The sequence below is a fragment of the Ascaphus truei genome, chromosome 1 (genome assembly GCF_040206685.1).
Source record: "Ascaphus truei isolate aAscTru1 chromosome 1, aAscTru1.hap1, whole genome shotgun sequence".
In the NCBI taxonomy this organism is placed as follows: Eukaryota; Metazoa; Chordata; class Amphibia; order Anura; family Ascaphidae; genus Ascaphus; species Ascaphus truei.
In genome coordinates, this window is record NC_134483.1 from 129473397 (window position 1) to 129492598 (window position 19202).

General features: G+C 47.6%; 1 protein-coding gene across 3 annotated transcripts in view; it reads right to left on the bottom strand.

Annotated features, from left to right (window-relative positions):
- The window catches only part of ACO1 (aconitase 1), an 88776-nt gene that overhangs the window by 67067 nt on the left and 2507 nt on the right, over positions 1 to 19202 (bottom strand). The window contains exon 1 of one of the 3 annotated variants that reach the window (XM_075594728.1): positions 11951 to 12105. The exons of the other annotated variants lie outside the window; for them this stretch is intronic. The gene's annotated coding sequence lies outside the window, so the exon portion shown is untranslated. Of the gene's footprint in view, positions 1 to 11950; positions 12106 to 19202 lie in introns of those variants that run through there. 3 annotated transcript variants of the gene reach the window in all.

A 19202-nucleotide genomic window follows, 5' to 3' on the forward strand; every position in this document is an offset into this window, starting at 1 on the left:
AAAAAAAAAAAAAAAAAAATTAAAATTTTTTTTTATTTTTTATTTTTTATTTTTTTTTTGCACACTGCACACACTGCACACACTCACTGCACACACTCACTGCACACACACTGCTCATTGCTCACACTCCCACACTGCACACACACTGCTCATTGCTCACACTGACACACTGCACACACACTGACACACTGCACACTGCACACTGCACACTGCACACACACTGCTCATTGCTCACACTGCACACACTGACACACTGCACACACTGCACACACACTGACACTGCACACACTCATTGCTCACACTGCACACACTGACACACTGCACACACACTGCACACTGCACACACACTGCTCATTGCTCACACTGCACACACTGACACACTGCACACACTGACACACTGCACACACACTGCACACACACTGCACACTGCACACACACTGCACACACTGACACTGCACACACACTGCACACACACTGCACACACACTGCTCATTGGACACACTGCACACACACTGCTCATTGCTCACACTGCACACACTGACACTGCACACACACTGCACACACACTGCACACTGCACACACACTGCTCATTGCTCACACTGACACACTGCACACACACTGTACACTGCACACACACTCCTCATTGCTCACACTGCACACACTGACACACTGCACACACACTGCACACACACTTACAGACACTCACAGACACTCACACACACTCACGCACACTCACACACACTCACGCACACTCACAGACACTCACAGACACTTACACACACTTACACACACTTAGACACTCACAGACACTCACACACACTCACACACACTTACACACACTTACACACACTTACACACACTTACACACACTCACGCACACATTCAGACACTTACACACACTCACAGACACTTACACACACTTAGACACTCACAGACACTCACACACACTCACACACACTTACACACACTCACACACACTTACACACACACTCAGACACTTACACACACTCACAGACACTTACACACACTCACACCCACATACACACACCCATATACACACATACACTTTCTCTCCCATATATACATACACACACACACTCTCTCACTCTACACAGACGGGGGGTGGGGTCGGAGCAGAGGAAAGGCCGCGACCAGCACCACCACCCGCTCCCCCCCCTCCTCCCGCGCAGGCAGCGGGAGCGCCAGGGACAGCGGTGGGGAGAAGAAACCCCCCCGCTACCACCTCCATGCAGGCAGCGGGATCTGAGGTAAGCGGCGACCTGAGGGACATCCCCGCTCCCATCTCCTGCCCCGCGGCCTGTCCCGCGGTGACAGGGGGAAGCGGGGACAGGAGGGACATCCCCGCTCCCATCTCCTGCCCCGCGGCCTGTCCCGCGGTGACAGGGGGAAGCGGGGACAGGAGGGACATCCCCGCTCCCATCTCCTGCCCCGCGGCCTGTCCCGCGGTGACAGGGGGAAGCGGGGACAGGAGGGACATCCCCGCTCCCATCTCCTGCCCCGCGGCCTGTCCCGCGGTGACAGGGGGAAGCGGGGAGCGGAGGGACATGCCCGCTCCCATCTCCTGTCCCGCGGGATGAATATGCGCTAAAGCGCGGCGGCCATTTTTTTTTCTCGCGACCCCGTTAGTAACGCGGTGGTCTCGGGGTGGACCCCGAGACCCGCGTTATAACGGGGTTTAGCTGTATATACACACACACACACACACACACACACACACAAAAAATATGTATATACACAGACACACACGCATTAAAATACATTTTTCTCAGGATCACCAATTTTGTTTGCTGTATCCCAATGACAAGGTAAAGCTGTTCACTCCGATAATTAGGTAAGGGCAAAAGATATATAAAAAAATCCATAAGGACAGTAAAACACAACTTAACGTTAAGGTCATATTTACAAACTTTAACATTTTACTTTAGGCATAATTCATCCACCGTTTCGGACATATAATTAGTATTCGTTCGCTTTAGTACCTCTTGAAATCCTTGCTAAAAAAAAAAGTTTGAGAGAAATTCCAAGCAATTAATTAAAAAAAAAAAGTTGCATCTGTTGTAAAGAAGGCAACACAAGCATCTACATATTGCAGTTATGAATAATACTAGTTACAAAAAGAAAATACATGTACTGTACACTGTACACTGCACACACACTCCTCATTGCTCACACTGCACACACTGACACACTGCACACACACTGCACACACACTTACAGACACTCACAGACACTCACACACACTCACGCACACTCACACACACTCACGCACACTCACACACACCCACGCACACTCACAGACACTTACACACACTTAGACACTCACAGACAGTCACACACACTCACACACACTTACACACACTTACACACACACTCAGACACTTACACACACTCACAGACACTTACACACACTTAGACACTCACAGACACTCACAGACACTCACACACACTCACACACACTTACACACACTTACACACACACTCAGACACTTACACACACTCACAGACACTTACACACACACACTCAGACACTTACACACACTCACAGACACTTACACACACTCACACCCACATACACACACCCATATACACACATACACTTTCTCTCCCATATATACATACACACACACACTCTCTCACTCTACACAGACGGGGGGTGGGGTCGGAGCAGAGGAAAGGCCGCGACCAGCACCACCACCCGCTCCCCCCCTCCTCCCGCACAGGCAGCGGGAGCGCCAGGGACAGCGGTGGGGAGAAGAAACCCCCCACTACCACCTCCATGCAGGCAGCGGGATCTGAGGTAAGCGGCGACCTGAGGGACATTCCCGCTCCCATCTCCTGCCCCGCGGCCTGTCCCGCGGTGACAGGGGGAAGCGGGGACAGGAGGGACATCCCCGCTCCCATCTCCTGCCCCGCGGCCTGTCCCGCGGTGACAGGGGGAAGCGGGGACAGGAGGGACATCCCCGCTCCCATCTCCTGCCCCGCGGCCTGTCCCGCGGTGACAGGGGGAAGCGGGGACAGGAGGGACATCCCCGCTCCCATCTCCTGCCCCGCGGCCTGTCCCGCGGTGACAGGGGGAAGCGGGGACAGGAGGGACATCCCCGCTCCCATCTCCTGCCCCGCGGCCTGTCCCGCGGTGACAGGGGGAAGCGGGGAGCGGAGGGACATGCCCGCTCCCATCTCCTGTCCCGCGGGATGAATATGCGCTAAAGCGCGGCGGCCATTTTTTTTTCTCGCGACCCCGTTAGTAACGCGGTGGTCTCGGGGTGGACCCCGAGACCCGCGTTATAACGGGGTTTAGCTGTATATACACACACACACACACACACACACACACATAAAAAAAATATGTATATACACAGACACACACGCATTAAAATACATTTTTCTCAGGATCACCAATTTTGTTTGCTGTATCCCAATGACAAGGTAAAGCTGTTCACTCCGATAATTAGGTAAGGGCAAAAGATATATAAAAAAATCCATAAGGACAGTAAAACACAACTTAACGTTAAGGTCATATTTACAAACTTTAACATTTTACTTTAGGCATAATTCATCCACCGTTTCGGACATATAATTAGTATTCGTTCGCTTTAGTACCTCTTGAAATCCTTGCTAAAAAAAAAAAAAGTTTGAGAGAAATTCCAAGCAATTAATTAAAAAAAAAAAGTTGCATCTGTTGTAAAGAAGGCAACACAAGCATCTACATATTGCAGTTATGAATAATACTAGTTACAAAAAGAAAATACATGTACTGTACTTTCTTATGCAGATTCATGCAGACGACATTGAGCATTAAATACAACAAGCCGCAAGCTTCCAACGGGGGCGCTCAGCGATTTCCGTACATTTACCATTCCCCATTTTATTCACACTGATCTTATCACAAAATATAACCGACAGTTTAAGAGTCATTAAGTTAATGACTTAACGAGATCTTAACGAGACATTGAGTGCCAGCGGGGATCTTCAAAGCTCAGTAACAATGAGTTAAGCGCGGTTTTCAGTGGTAAATTTACATATGTCATAGCCAAAAGGTGGCGTTACTCACATCCAGACCCAGAAATAGGTATTTTACAGGGTCTGGATGTGTGTTAAGACAACAGTTCGGTACGATTTTACAACCGTATTGTTATTTATAGGGTTATTTTTCTCTTCCCTTTTTTTTTTTTTTTTTAAACTTTAAACACCTATTCAGGTTTCACATTGAGCAGCAGCCATCTTTGGGTAAGACAGACATGCCATGTTATCTGAAGCGAACGCAAGGCAGTGTGTTAACTTCACATGGTGTTGAGTCTACGTATGCTAGCGTCATCCATGTGCATAGCACTTCACAGCAGTAATATGCGTTACATAATAATACAACACACAATGGGAATAAGCGCTTCAGACATAAAACAATAGGAAAATGAGTCTCCCTGCCCCGAAGAGCTTACAATCTAAGTATGCTTATGCAAGGATCACCAACGGTTGTTTGTTTTGCATATATTTAGCTTTGTGGAAAGCCGTTAGACTCAGGGAAGCTAATGAATGTTACCTAATTGGTAAAGTCACGTTAGTAGCCCAGATGTAACGGAGCTTTCTGGATTTACCCATCAGGGCAATAATTTAGAAGACGTAACTCAAGGAGATATTTCCAGAATGTCTTTAGAATTCTGCAGCATAACACCCGACATGAGACATACTGTAGAAATTACATGAACATTTAAGACTAAAATCAACATGCTCATCTTTCAAGCAAAATATCTTAGATTCCTGTATTAAATAACACAAAGCTAAAAACTCTTGTATAAACTTGCATTTCACATTTCTAGAAACCCTATTGGTCCTGGAGAAAATGTAGATCTGTACAAGGTTGTGAGAACTTTGAATAGACCAACATGAGAGCCCTCTGTAGATTACATTATAGAGTACAGTTTCATCGTTTGGGTACTGAAATTGTAAGGATAGCAGGGACCAAGGATAGCCAGAGTGCAACACCTGGTAACTGATAAATGTAATTATTTAAAAATAGTGCACTTTCATTCTCCCATGATGGCCACCTGCTGAAGTTCTGCATTTGGGATAATCAGGAACAGTGATCTTTTATTAACTTGTTAGCAGTTTCCATTTGGAGGCCATTCTAAGCTCCAAAACAATGGAGGTGAATATCTGCTGAACTGGTGGCTCTCAGTGAAAAGACAGCAACTGTTCAGTACTGCACTGAAAACCCTCTGTCTATATGAAACCAATAAATAAAACTAATCAAGCAAGGAAACCGCAAGAGATTACGTCACAGCTTCCTACTGGCCTGCAGGACGCGGGACATTTAAATTCGCCATTACCGGTATGTTAGCCACAACAAGGCCAGTTGGAGCTGCTACCTGCAGTGAAACCGGCACACCCTACGGTTGCAGGTAACTTGTTAAGCAGGGGGTCCCCCAAGCTGAAACGTAATGTAGTTGAGGTTTTGAGACCCCTGCTTCAATCCTATAACTAACTAAAAAATTAAAACAAAGCTAGAAAAGTGCTGGTATAAAAAAACAAACAAACAAAACAAAAACACAACAATTTAGTTGTATTTTCCTATTCCAGCCCCAACAACATCCAGGAGTGGAGGAGTTACTGATAAAGTGAAGAAAGATGGAACACAATGATTTCTATGCAAGACACTGAGAAATAGTTAAGTTTCAAATGATTCATCACAAAACAATATAAGCTCAAAAATCCATATGTATGCTTTACAGTGCTATTGATTGTGGTGCTTTGGCCATCACATGGTCATGGGAGTAATCTAGTATAACCTTATTAATTATTACTAAATTCCATGCTGATCTTTAGAACACAACTCTAGTATTTACTGGTCAACGTGTGAAAGCTCCTTTCAGGGAGATTTGGGATACAAATGGTCATATGTTCTAGTACAGAAGGGCCACAGGCTTATCGCAAGTTCCTTTTTGATGCATTGAAAGACTTAAAAAATATTGTATTTCAACATTTTGCAAGCATTTACAACATCTGTCCTATATGCATTTGAATGGTCTTAAGTTACAAATTAGTTGCAGTGTGAAAAAATTGCACTTCGCTACTTGAGCAACTAGTCTGAAATTATCAAGAGCAGAGTCCAAGGGCCAAATCAAGGCACTTCTAGCCCGCAAGCAGCCAGTTAAAGAGCCGTACTGCAGTGCCTTAATGCAAGTACAGTATAGGGTTACACAAGGTCAATACAACATGAACTGTAGCAAACAAACACAGTGCGAGAGGAGAATTCCTTAATCTAAAAACCAAAATTGACTCTTCTCCATTCCATAAGAAATTCCAAGGAAAAGCTTCAAGTGGACAAAAATATAAAATACTTGAATCAGACAGAATGTTTAGGAGCCAGCATTGTTAGGCACAGGTGGAGGCTCCTCCCTATCCGTCTGTATATCTGCGTCACGGTGTGTGTGTTTTCACCAAGTCTTCCAGATAAGGGGAGCGCAAGGTTTTCACAGAGTGGATATATGAAAAAAAGCATGTATACAATGTGAAGCCAATAAAAGGTGCTAGTGGAAAGTGAATCTAAAAAGTATTCAACTCACAAATTCCCATTGTGTGGCATGTCAGAGATCCAATCTCTCTCTGACGGGAGCAAAGATGTAGTTCCCTTAATCAGTGACCAATGGATGTAGCGGTTTTCTTCCAGTGAATCTCGAAATCAGAAGAGACTCACTATAGTATGTCTACAGTTGTATTGAGGAATCAAAAACATACAAATGTAGCACTCACATTTTGCACAATTGCAATGCGCATTAGCAGGGCTCGACAAATGCACTCGCCCTTTTCCCACTGTTTAGTCTTACCGGCGGCTAGGTGCGGTGTCTACCGGCATTCTCCTGCGTCCCTCCCTCCCTCAAACTCCAGTGTCTCCCCCTGCAAGTCGTGCGAAAATGGCTGCGTGGTGTAAAATGCTGCCACAATAACGGGACGCTAAGTGAAGTCACGTAGCGTCCCATTGTCATGGCAACGCAGTGTCATTTGACGCCGCGCACCCATTTTCAAACTAGTTGCAGGGGGAGACACTGGAGTTTGAGGGAGAGACGCAGTAGAATGCCGGGAGACGTCGCACCACGCAACAGCCCCCCGCCACCAGTAAGACTCACCAGCGGGTAAAGTGAGGGTGGGTGAGAAAGGGAGGGGAGTTACAATAAGACCAAAAAATTTTTTTAGGGGGAGGGCGAGTGTCATTTTTTCTAAAATTTGTCGAGTCCTGCGTAATGGTTCTAGGGGAGATCCCAGATGTGTCTCGCCGGTTCCTGCCCTCTCGGTCACCACTTCCATGTTCTGACGTCACTACTAGCGTCACTTCCGGTGACGTCTGGTGTGTGGGCAGAAGAAGCTGGGCTCGAATCTCTCGGCTACCAGGACTCTGAGTTCCCATAGTTTAGCTCAAGAAAACGATTCAACACGTTTCACCGGAGCTTCCTGAGGAATCTACACTGTGTGTGCACGTCAGTATGTATCTGTGACACACACCCTCTCTCTGACACAGACATCTCCCCCTGCCAGTGTGTATTGAGTGCAGGGGCGGTCAGCGTACAGAAGGTCTCCAGCTAGCTCTGACCCCAGGCCTCCCACAGCTTTTGCCTACTGCACTGATGCTTTTCCTCTCCCCCCTGTCAATCACCGCTGCTGCTGGTCCCAGCACGCCAGTTCCGGCTTTGATGTTGCTGGGGGGCGTTGTTGCCGATCTCAGAGGTGATTGACAGTTTAGTCAACACTACGCACAGTACAGAGGCCAGGGCAACCAGGCGCCTTGGATATTTCCATCCCTGCCATTAGCATCTTACAAAATGAGCATAACTGTGCCGGTCTAAGGCTACGGCTATAGTCAGCCAAACGGAGCGGAGGTGCGCGCATACATCTATGATCCTCTTTGAGGTTGTCTATAGATGGTGCTACCGCGCATGTCAGACGAAGCTGGCAAAGGCGCGAAATTGGAGACAGAGCCAAGTGATTTTTTGCGCAATGTCATGATCACATGATCTGTCTTCTCCAATCAAAGTGAAGTTACATTTTCAAAGTGACGCCATTTTTCTTTTTTGTATGCCGGTGGTAAACCCACACACAACACCAACACACACAACACAAATACACACAACAAATTAAAGTTACTTTCCAGACCGGGGAAAGTACCACAGTGCTTCAGATGCTGCATTTGAAAAAATGCCGGTGGATCGGGATGTGAGGTACAGTAGTGCAAGTGACGTCCGCGCCGGAATGTCATTGCCACGCCCCCCAATTTGCGCCCGCTGCATACCCTGCAAAGCTAAAAAAAAAAACTAAGGCTTCCGCAAGAGCATTTCAGCGTGTGTGCGCCTCCCCTCCGTTCCGCTCCGTCTGGCTGACTATAGTCGTAGCCTAAGAATGTCTGTATCTGATACACGTTGGATCGTAGATCTTTGGACATTTCATTTAAACAATTTCTATGCAATATCCAAAATTCGGACAGGATGATTTTTAACCTGAACGGAAGTCCCCGTGGGTGATCTGTGGTCTCCCGACCTCCAAGGACCCCCATGTTCCCAAATGGCTGCGGGGTTAGGACTCACTCTAGCGGACATACGTGAAAACGAGAGGTAACTCTCAATGTATTACTTCCTGGTAAAATATTTTATAAATAAATAAATGGTGTCATTGAGAGATCACACTGTGGCTTTCTATTGTTTTAGGGGAAATATGTACAAGTTCAAGAAGAGTTAAACGGTTGAAAGCCAGTAAAATTATTACTTGTGAGCACATTCATATGTCTCAGACAGGTCTGCAACACTGCCATTCCCCATTATCTCCTAGCTGGCATACAGTGCTTCCACTGCAGCCAGGTTGACAGGCAGAATGAATGTAACATGATTCCTGCACTAATGAGGAGTGAGGGTCACGCCACTAACTGCACATTGCTGTTCGCTTCTATCATGAATGACACAGCCATATCTGTTCCTAGCAGAACTAAAAAGAGCAATTCTCCAACACTAGGAAATAAACAGTACGTTAAAGGGGCAGTTAAACTTTGCTTTTTGGCCCGCTATTAGTGTAAACAACTTATCAATGTAATTAATTCTCTTCCTTAGAAAAAGTGTTAAAATCACCCTTAAAGTAATTGTTATATCCTGTGAAAAAAAAATTATTATATTTTAATGGTATTAATCAGCTACATTAAAAAGGTGCAGTTCCCCCTCCTTAGGCTACGGCCCCGGTGTTGGCGCTACACGCGCGCCTGCCAGGCTGGCGGCGCATGCAGCTGTTCCCTGGTCTGTGCAGAGCTGCAGGGGAAAAGACGGGGGAGGGGAAGGGCGTGGTGGGGGGCGCGCCCATGATGTCACCCAGCAGGTCCCCCTCATTGGCTGAACCGCCGGGGTATGTGCGGCCAGCGCTCTGTCGTCAGTTCTGAAAATAGTTTTACTGTCTTCAGAAAAATCTGGCCGCGCAGTGCGGCAGCCAAGGTAGGTAGCGGGACTGGCCCCATTGAGGGGCGGTGCTCGTCCCTGCAGCGCACATCATAGCGCACGCTGCAGCAGGCACCTGGCCTTAGGAAGCAGGGGGCCCTCTGAGCTGAAACGCACTATTACCAGCCCTGGTTTCCAAGATGCGGACCACTTAAGGTAGCGCCAGCACATCTCCATCACGTGAAACAAAATGGCTGCCTAAATCTTGTGCATGAAATGGGAAGCACTACATTTCCTCAGTTCAGTCATCTTAAACAGGACGGGTCCCATTAAATGGCTGATAGGAACTAAAGTCGATCCTCCAGTTCTTCCTTCTTTATCAACCTACCAGCCAAAACTAAGTGCGGACAAAGCCAAGGGAAATGTTTATATCTGACAGAAGGAATCGTCTACAAGTGTCTCCCTGTTTATTTATACTAGTCTAATGAAACTGTAGCACCTGCTATTTAAGTGTACAATTATCTTTTCACTAAAGCAAACATGAATTAAATCAGAGCATCAGCATTTAAATATGTAAGTTAAACATTTTTATTTGACCAACATGGAAGACCAGCTTTCTAGAAAGAATAACACTTTACTGTTCCTAATTTGTGCCTGAGGCATGTCATAAAAATAACAATATTTGTTCATGGAATAAGAGGAATAACATAGCTCGTTAAATAGAAGAAACAATGACAATAAACGGAGGTACATTTTGCAGAGGTTGCAAAATAAAAGCACAGGGTGCAAGCATTTAGCAGAAGGAGACTGTGTGCTATGTGAAGGAGCCGGAATTGTATAGACCAGCGAGCAAGGCGACTAGTTTAATCCTAATTGCTGCAAAATCAGGACTGTGAGGCTGTTCCCCCATTAATTTCACTACAAAATAAACTTTACAGGTAGCAAACCTAGTTGCTTGTTTTATTATTTTTATTTAGCTGGTAATACTTTTCCCCCATATTATTAGGATTTAGAGAATGCTGGCCAGGGTAAGGCTGGCATATTAGGCCGAGTCCATAGAAGGACAGGCCGCGCTGAGCCGTGCGGACGCTCCGCGCTGAGCGCCTGCATCCTCAATGAGGATGCCTTGAGAGGGGGCTCACGCGAGCGTCCGCAGGCATGCTGAGGCACTGGATTTTTCAGGCGACAGCCAAGCTGTTTTTCAGAGAGCTGTCGGCTGAAAACAGCCAATCAGCGCGGAGCAGCGTCAACGTCACGGCGCCGTGACGTCGGCGCTGTGACGTTGACGCGACGCGGGCGATTGGCCCAGCGGCGTCACTGCCCCACCTCCCTCAGTCTCCCCCCTCCTCCGATCGCCTGCATGGGCATGAAATCGCGCAGATTTCAGCAGGCGAGCCTCAGCGTCAGCGCGGTCCAGCCCTGCTTCCCCTTCTATGGCCCCAGCCTTAGGGTTAGGGATAGGGTTAGAGTCAGGCAGGCATTTTTCGTTTCGCTGGATAAATAGCCTCTACTTTCTTTTTAAACGGGATGGGAACCAGGGTGTCCTCGGGACTGAACTGTGCTATTTTCCACTCTGTGTACCCCTTGCTTGCCGATAAGGTACTAGATTTAATTCCTCTCCAGGGCAAACAAAACGGTGGTTTAAATCTCCAGCGTCACCCGTTGCAGCTTCCCATTGACCTGCATAATGCGGGGATTTAAACAACGTTGGCATCTTGACCAGTTAGTATCTGGGAAACCAGGAGGTGCCCGAGCTGAAAATACTGGGATTCAGCTGCAGGGACCCCCTGGTTCTCATCCTTCAAGAAAGAGGGAGGGACGGTTAGGTCGGGGAGATTGCGGCTCAAATCCGCTGATAAGCCAGTGGTTAAAATGCCATTTATGAAAGTATTAATACTGTGCTTCAATTCAAGAAAGCACAATACTTGTAGATATTTTGGAGACGGTGGTAACAGAGCATTGAGAAGAGATGTGCAAATATCTCACAAAGTGCTTCGCTAATGTAGTAGCACATTTGTCATACAAATTGCCTATTATTCGACAGTTCAGCCAGCAATACGCCAAGCATTTTTAACCCAAACTCAAAAACAGGGCTTTTGTTGGAGAGGCATTGAACAGAAATACAGGATACTAGATAGATGAGGCTGTGGTGGGTATAAGATTAAAAAAAAAAGGGGGGGGGAAGAAAGCCTCCCAAAGCACAAATAAAAACAAGTATTTACAGGTCTGCTACAGGACCAAAAAAAAAACAGCTTACACCCCACTGTAACATGGCATATTTAGCTTCCTATCCACTGAGCACACAGATTCTTGTAGGGCTTTAGCCTGATATTACAGTTTGGCTGATGAACAGACCTCTGCAGTCTGCAATACCTTATACATTTGATATGTTCGTTCATAACAAAATAAAGCTATCACAACCTGCATAAATATTACCCTTTTAATGCGGGTACATTTACACTTCCTTTGACATCAGAAGGGGGAAATAATCAGAGGACAGACTAACAGAACATGAAACGCATACTCACAGAGGACAGGTAGGCCCGGTCTGTCACAATTCTCATCAGCAGAGAAAAAGCACCAGGGCCAGAGGAGACTTGGCCTCAGAAAAGACAGCCCTGCGCCTTGTACCAAACCCAGGCAGTATCAGTGTATGAACAGACTTTGACAAGGCTCTCAGATACACAACTCCACCCTCTAAGTGCTAGAAGGGGAGGCTCAGATACACAGGGCAGTGTGGTAGCAAGGGAGGGGAGAGAAATTAGAGAGCTGCTTATCCTGCAGTAGTGCATGACCTTCCCCCTCCTATCCCTGTGCACAGGTCTGCAAGCATCTGCTAGCAAGTCAGAAGCAAAAACAACAAGCCCCATTCCCCCCCCCCCATCCTATCAAATAAAAGTCGTCACTGTTGACTGAGATCAAGTTACGATTACACTTATCTGAATTAATAATAAGTATAGTATTGAACAGTCATACAGTACAACATTGTTACATTTTTATTGAATTGTCCATTCGCCTTATCCTTTTTTAATGCTGTCACCACACGCTCTTTGAACCAGTTTTAAAAATAAAATAAATGAGACAGACATTCTATTTAATATCTACATGAAGGACCTGGCATTCACTTAGGAGGAATCATCAGTCCCTGGATTAATGCTTGGAGATGGTAAGGTTAGTCGCCTGCTCTATGCTGAAGACCTGGTCCTCTTGTACACAACAGAGCAAGCACTGCAGCAAAGTCTAAACAAACTGAAAAACTACTGTAATTCGAGGTGTCTAAAAATAAATAAAAACACCAAAATTATGGTTTTCCAGAAAAAAAAAAAAAAAAACAGAATACGAGCCAACCAATACCAGCTCTACATGAATGGGGAGATCATTGAATAAACAACCAAATACATTTACTTGGGAACAACAATCAGTGCCTCAGGATGCTTCACCCAAGCCATGAAATACCTACACGAAAAGGCAATGCGAGCATATTATGCTACAAAGTCCAGGTTCCAAGACCTGAATCCCCCTGTAAAACTCTGACTCAAGCTATTTGATTGCATTATTAAACCAAGATACAGTTGTGTGAAAAAGAAAGTACATCCTCTTTGAATTCTATGGTGTTACATATCAGGACACAATAACAATCATCTGTTCTTTAGCAGGTCTTAAAATTAGGTAAATACAACCTCAGATGAATAACAACACATGACATATTACACTGTCATGATTTATTTAACAAAAATAAAGCCAAAATGGAGAAGCTATGTGTGAAAAACTAAGTACACCCTTACTGCTTCCATAGGAATTAAGATGCCAAATAGCAGACAGGTGCTGCCAATCAAATGCCTCTGATTAATTGAACATCAGCAAGTGTGACCACCTCTATAAAAGCAGAAGTTTTAGCAGTTTGCTTGTCTGGAGCATTCAGGTGTGTTTTAACACAATGACAAGGAGGAAAGACATCAGCAATGATCTTAGAGAAGCAATTGTTGCTGCCCAATCTGGGAAGGGTTATCAGGCCATTTCTAAACAATTTAAAGTCCATCATTCTACAGTGAGAAAGATTATTTAAAAGTGGAAAACATTCAAGACAGTTGCCAATCTTCCAAGGAGTGGACGTCCCAGCAAATTCACCCCAAGGTCAGACCGTGCAATGCAGTTACATCTCAGACTCTACAGGCCTCAGTTAACATGGTAAATGTTAAAGTTCATGACAGTACAATTAGAAAAAGACTGAACAAGTATGGTTTGTTTGGAAGGGTTGCCAGGAGAAAGCCTTTCTCTCTAAAAAGAACATGGCAGCACGGCTTAGGTTTGCAAAGTTGCATCTGAACAAACCACAAGACTTCTTGAACAATATCCTTTTGGACAGACGTGACCAAAGTGGAGATGTTTGGCCATAATGCACAGCGCCACGTTTGGTTTTCGTCAAACACTGCATATCAGCACAAACACCTCATACCAACTGTCAAGCACGGTGGTGGAGGGGTGATGATTTGGGCTTGTTTTTGCAGCCAAAGGACCTGGGAACCTTGCAGTCATTGGGTCGACCATAACCACCTCTGTATACCAAAGTATTCTAGAGTCAAATATGAGGCCATCTGTCCGACAGCTAAAGCTTGGCCGAAATTGGGTCATGCAACAGGACAATGATCCCAAGCACACCAGCAAATCTATAACAGAATGGCTGAAAAAGAAAAGAATCAAGGTGTTGCAACGGCCCAGTCAAAGCCAAGACCTCAACCCGATTGAAATGCTGTGGCGGGGCCTTAAGATAGCTGTGAATAAACAAATGCCCACAAACCTCAATGAACTGAAGCAACGTTGTAAAGAGTAGTGGGTCAAAATTCCTCCACAACGATGTGAGAGACTGATACAGAAAACGATTACTTCTAGTTATTGCTGCTAAAGGTGGTTCTACAAGCTATTGAATCATAAGGTGTACTTAGTTTTTCACACATGGCTTCTCCATTTTGGCTTTATTTTTGATAAATAAATCCTGACATGGTGTAATATGTCATGTGTTGTTGTTCAAATTTTAAGACCTGCTAAGGAACAGGTCCTGATATGTAAAACCATAGAATTGAAAGATGGTGTACTTTATTTTTCACACCACTGTATATGGCAGTGACGTCTGGAGCACCAGCCAGAACCAAAATTACACCAAGTGGAATGCTAGACCAACAGAAAGCCTGCACTTATTAATCTGCACACAAGTATTGAAGAAATATATATAATATATAATATATATACAGTGGTCGACAAATCACCAAAAAATCTACTCGCCGGACAAAAAAAATCTACTCGCCAGCTAGTACCACACGTGTGCTGCTTGGGCCAATAGGAGCTCGCCACGATGTTAAATCCACTCGCCCGGGGCGTGCAAATGTACAGGTTTGTCGAACACTATATATATATATATATATATATATATAGTGTTCGACAATCCTATACATTTACATGCCCGGGGCGGGTGGATTTAATCCCCGGGCGAGTAAATATTGGCCCATGCAGAACACATGTTTGTTTTTTTAAATTTCCCCCGCTCGCGCTGCTGTTTTTCCCGCGCTCGCGCTGAAACAACAAAAAAAAAACTCCCCCTACCTGCCAGCTGATTGGCGCGCGCTCCCAGGCTTTGTGGGCGCGCGGCCAGGCTCTATATGAGCCCACCCCCAACGAACGGCCATTTTTTCTACCAGGGGATCTGTTGGAGAGTACGAGAGTAAGTACTCTCCAATCCTCCATCCCCTCTGCTCCTTCCCTGCCTCCTGCAGTTCCCCCTTACTCCCCGCTTCCCCCCGGAGATGGTAGCGTGGGTGTTCCCCCTTCTCTCCCCGGCACCCGCTTATCCCGGCTTCCCACGCGGGACGGAGGTGCCCCCCCTTCTCTCCCCCCCCCCGGCTTCCCGCGCGGGACGGAGGTGTGTCCCCCCTTCTCCCCCCCCCCCCCGGCTTCCCGCGCCACTTCCCGCGTTCCCCTGGTGATGGTACTGGGGGTGTTCCCCGCTTACCCCGGCTTCCCGCGCGGGACGGATGTGTGTCCCCCCCCCCTTCTCCCTCCCCGGCTTCCCGCGCCACTTCCTGATCCCCACGCGGGGCTGGTTGAGGGTGTTCCCCGCTTACCCCGGCTTCCCGCGCGGGACGGAGGTGTGTCCCCGGCTTCCCGCGTGGGGCGGAGGTGTCCCTCCCTTCTCGCGATACCCGTGCGGGGCTGCTTGGGAGTTTTCCCCGCTTACCCCGGCTTCCCGCACCACTTCCTGATCCCCGCGCGGGGCTGGAGATGGTCGGGGGGGGGGGCGAGCGGAGCAGTGGTGGTGGTGTTCGGTCGCGCAGCCTTTCCTCTTTTTCCCCCTGTCGTGTGTGTGTGTATATATGCATACATGGGAGAGTGTGTGTGTGTATGCATGCATGGGAGTGTGTGTGTGTGTGTGTGTGTGTGTGTGTGTATGCATGGGAGAATGTGCGTGCATGCATGGGAGAGTGTGCGTGCATGCATGGGAGAGTGTGTGTGGGTAGGATACCAGAAGTGTCCCGTCACCCCGTCACCCCACCAGTCAGTCGCCCCACCCCACCAGTCAGTCGCCCCAGTCAGTCGCCCCAGTCAGTCGCCCTGTCACCCCAGTCAGTCACCCCGTCGCCCCAGTCAGTCACCCCACCTCTCTCTCTGTGTATCACCGACACTCTGTGTGTGTCACCCAACCGTTCTCCCCTCTGTGTCTCTCCACTCTCTCTCTCCCCCCCACACTCTCTCTCTCTCTCTCTCCCCCACACTCTCTCTCTCTCCCCCACACTCTCTCTCTCTCCCCCACACTCTCTCTCTCTCCCCCACACTCTCTCTCTCTCTCCCCCACACTCTCTCTCTCTCTCTCCCCCACACTCTCTCTCTCTCTCTCCCCCACACTCTCTCTCTCTCTCTCCCCCACACTCTCTCTCTCTCTCTCCCCCACACTCTCTCTCTCCCCCACACTCTCTCTCTCTCTCTCCCCCACACTCTCTCTCTCTCTCCCCCACACACTCTCTCTCTCTCTCCCCCACACTCTCTCTCTCTCTCTCCCACACTCTCTCTCTCCCACACTCTCTCTCTCTCTCTCTCTCCCCCACACTCTCTCTCTCTCTCTCTCTCCCCCACACTCTCTCTCTCTCTCTCTCCCCCCACACTCTCTCTCTCTCTCTCCCCCACACTCTCTCTCTCTCTCTCTCCCCCACACTCTCTCTCTCTCTCTCTCCCCCACACTCTCTCTCTCTCTCTCTCCCCCACACTCTCTCTCTCTCTCTCTCCCCCACACTCTCTCTCTCTCTCTCTCCCCCACACTCTCTCTCTCTCTCTCTCCCCCACACTCTCTCTCTCTCTCTCTCCCCCACACTCTCTCTCTCTCTCTCTCCCCCACACTCTCTCTCTCTCTCTCTCCCCCACACTCTCTCTCTCTCTCTCTCCCCCACACTCTCTCTCTCTCTCTCTCCCCCACACTCTCTCTCTCTCTCTCTCCCCCACACTCTCTCTCTCTCTCTCTCCCCCACACTCTCTCTCTCTCTCTCTCCCCCACACTCTCTCTCTCTCTCTCTCCCCCACACTCTCTCTCTCTCTCTCTCCCCCACACTCTCTCTCTCTCTCTCTCCCCCACACTCTCTCTCTCTCTCTCTCCCCCACACTCTCTCTCTCTCTCTCTCCCCCACACTCTCTCTCTCTCTCTCTCCCCCACACTCTCTCTCTCTCTCTCTCCCCCACACTCTCTCTCTCTCTCTCTCCCCCACACTCTCTCTCTCTCTCTCCCCCACACTCTCTCTCTCTCTCTCCCCCACACTCTCTCTCTCTCTCTCCCCCACACTCTCTCTCTCTCTCCCCCACACTCTCTCTCTCTCTCCCCCACACTCTCTCTCTCTCTCCCCCACACTCTCTCTCTCTCTCTCCCCCACACTCTCTCTCTCTCCCCCACACTCTCTCTCTCTCCCCCACACTCTCTCTCTCTCTCCCCCACACTCTCTCTCTCTCTCCCCCACACTCTCTCTCTCTCTCCCCCACACTCTCTCTCTCTCTCCCCCACACTCTCTCTCTCTCTCCCCCACACTCTCTCTCTCTCTCCCCCACACTCTCTCTCTCTCTCCCCCACACTCTCTCTCTCCCCCACACTCTCTCTCTCCCCCACACTCTCTCTCTCCCCCACACTCTCTCTCCCCCACACTCTCTCTCTCCCCCACACTCTCTCTCTCCCCCACACTCTCTCTCTCCCCCACACTCTCTCTCTCCCCCACACTCTCTCTCTCCCCCACACTCTCTCTCTCTCTCCCCCACACTCTCTCTCTCTCTCCCCCACACTCTCTCTCTCTCTCCCCCACACTCTCTCTCTCTCCCCCACACTCTCTCTCTCTCTCCCCCACACTCTCTCTCTCTCTCTCTCTCTCTCTCTCCTCCCCACACTCTCTCTCTCTCTCTCTCTCTCCCACACTCTCTCTCTGTCTCCCACACTCTCTCTCTCTCTCTTCCCACACTCTCTCTCTCTCTCTCTCTCTCCCCCCCCACTCTCTCTCTCCCCCCCCCCCACTCTCTCTCTCCCCCCGCACTCTCTCTCTCCCCCCCACTCTCTCTCTCCCCCCCACTCTCTCTCTCCCCCCCACACACGGAAGACATCGGAATCCCCCCTAACCCAGAAGACAGGTAGGGAACACCTTCCCTCCAATGTATAACATTGCAGGAATGAGGGTACCTGGACATTGAGGGACTGCGGATCAGGTAAAATCCCAGGCGGGATTGCTGCTTTAGATATTATGAAGCGGGGACATCCAGACACTGGTTAAGAGGTTCAGGAAACTAGTCATTCACACCTGGCTTTTATTTCTAGATCTGACATTTACAAACGCACACACACACGTAACAAGGCCTAATTGTAGTATAATGTAATACAATAAATACATTTATGTCAAAAATGAATGTTGTTCTGACTAGGAATTTATTAAATGTATTTTATTTATATATTTTATTTTAAAGCGGGGTTGGGGGCGGGACTAGGGTTGGGGGCGGGACTAGGTGGCGAGTAGATTTTTTGGTTGGGCGAGTAGGTTTTTGGGTGATTTGTCGAACACTAATATATATATATATATATATATATATATATATATATATATATATATAGTGGTCGACAAATCACCAAAAAATCTACTCGCCGAACACAAAAATCTACTCGCCACCTAATACCACACGAGTGCTGCTTGGGCCAATAAGAGCTCGCCACGATGTTAAATCCACTCACCCGGGGCGTGCAAATGTATAGGTTTGTCGAACAATATATATATATATATATATATATATATATATATATATATATATATATATATATATATATATACATATATATATAAAAAACATAATACTGAGTTAAGTTATGGTGAGTAAAAAAAGTGACAAAAACCCTCCACAGGAAAGCAAATATAACTGTATGCTCATCTGCATGTCTTAGGCAGGTCTGCAACCCCGCCTTTCCCCATTATCACCCAGCATACAGCACTTCCACTGCAGCAAGGGATTCTGGGAAATGACATGCAAATGAGCACACAGTGTCACTTTTTGCTTAATAACCATTTTTAACATGGTTCCCTATAGGCTTAAGCTTGCTGCATGGTCACAGCCTTGAGCACAGCCAGGGTTAAGGTGCATACCCAGAAAACCACCCACAGACAGCTGTTTCGACCTTGACCCTGGCTGTGCTCAAGGCTGTGACCATGCAGCAAGCTTAAGCCTATAGGGAACCATGTTAAAAATGGTTATTGAGGCAAAAAGTGACACTGTGTGCTC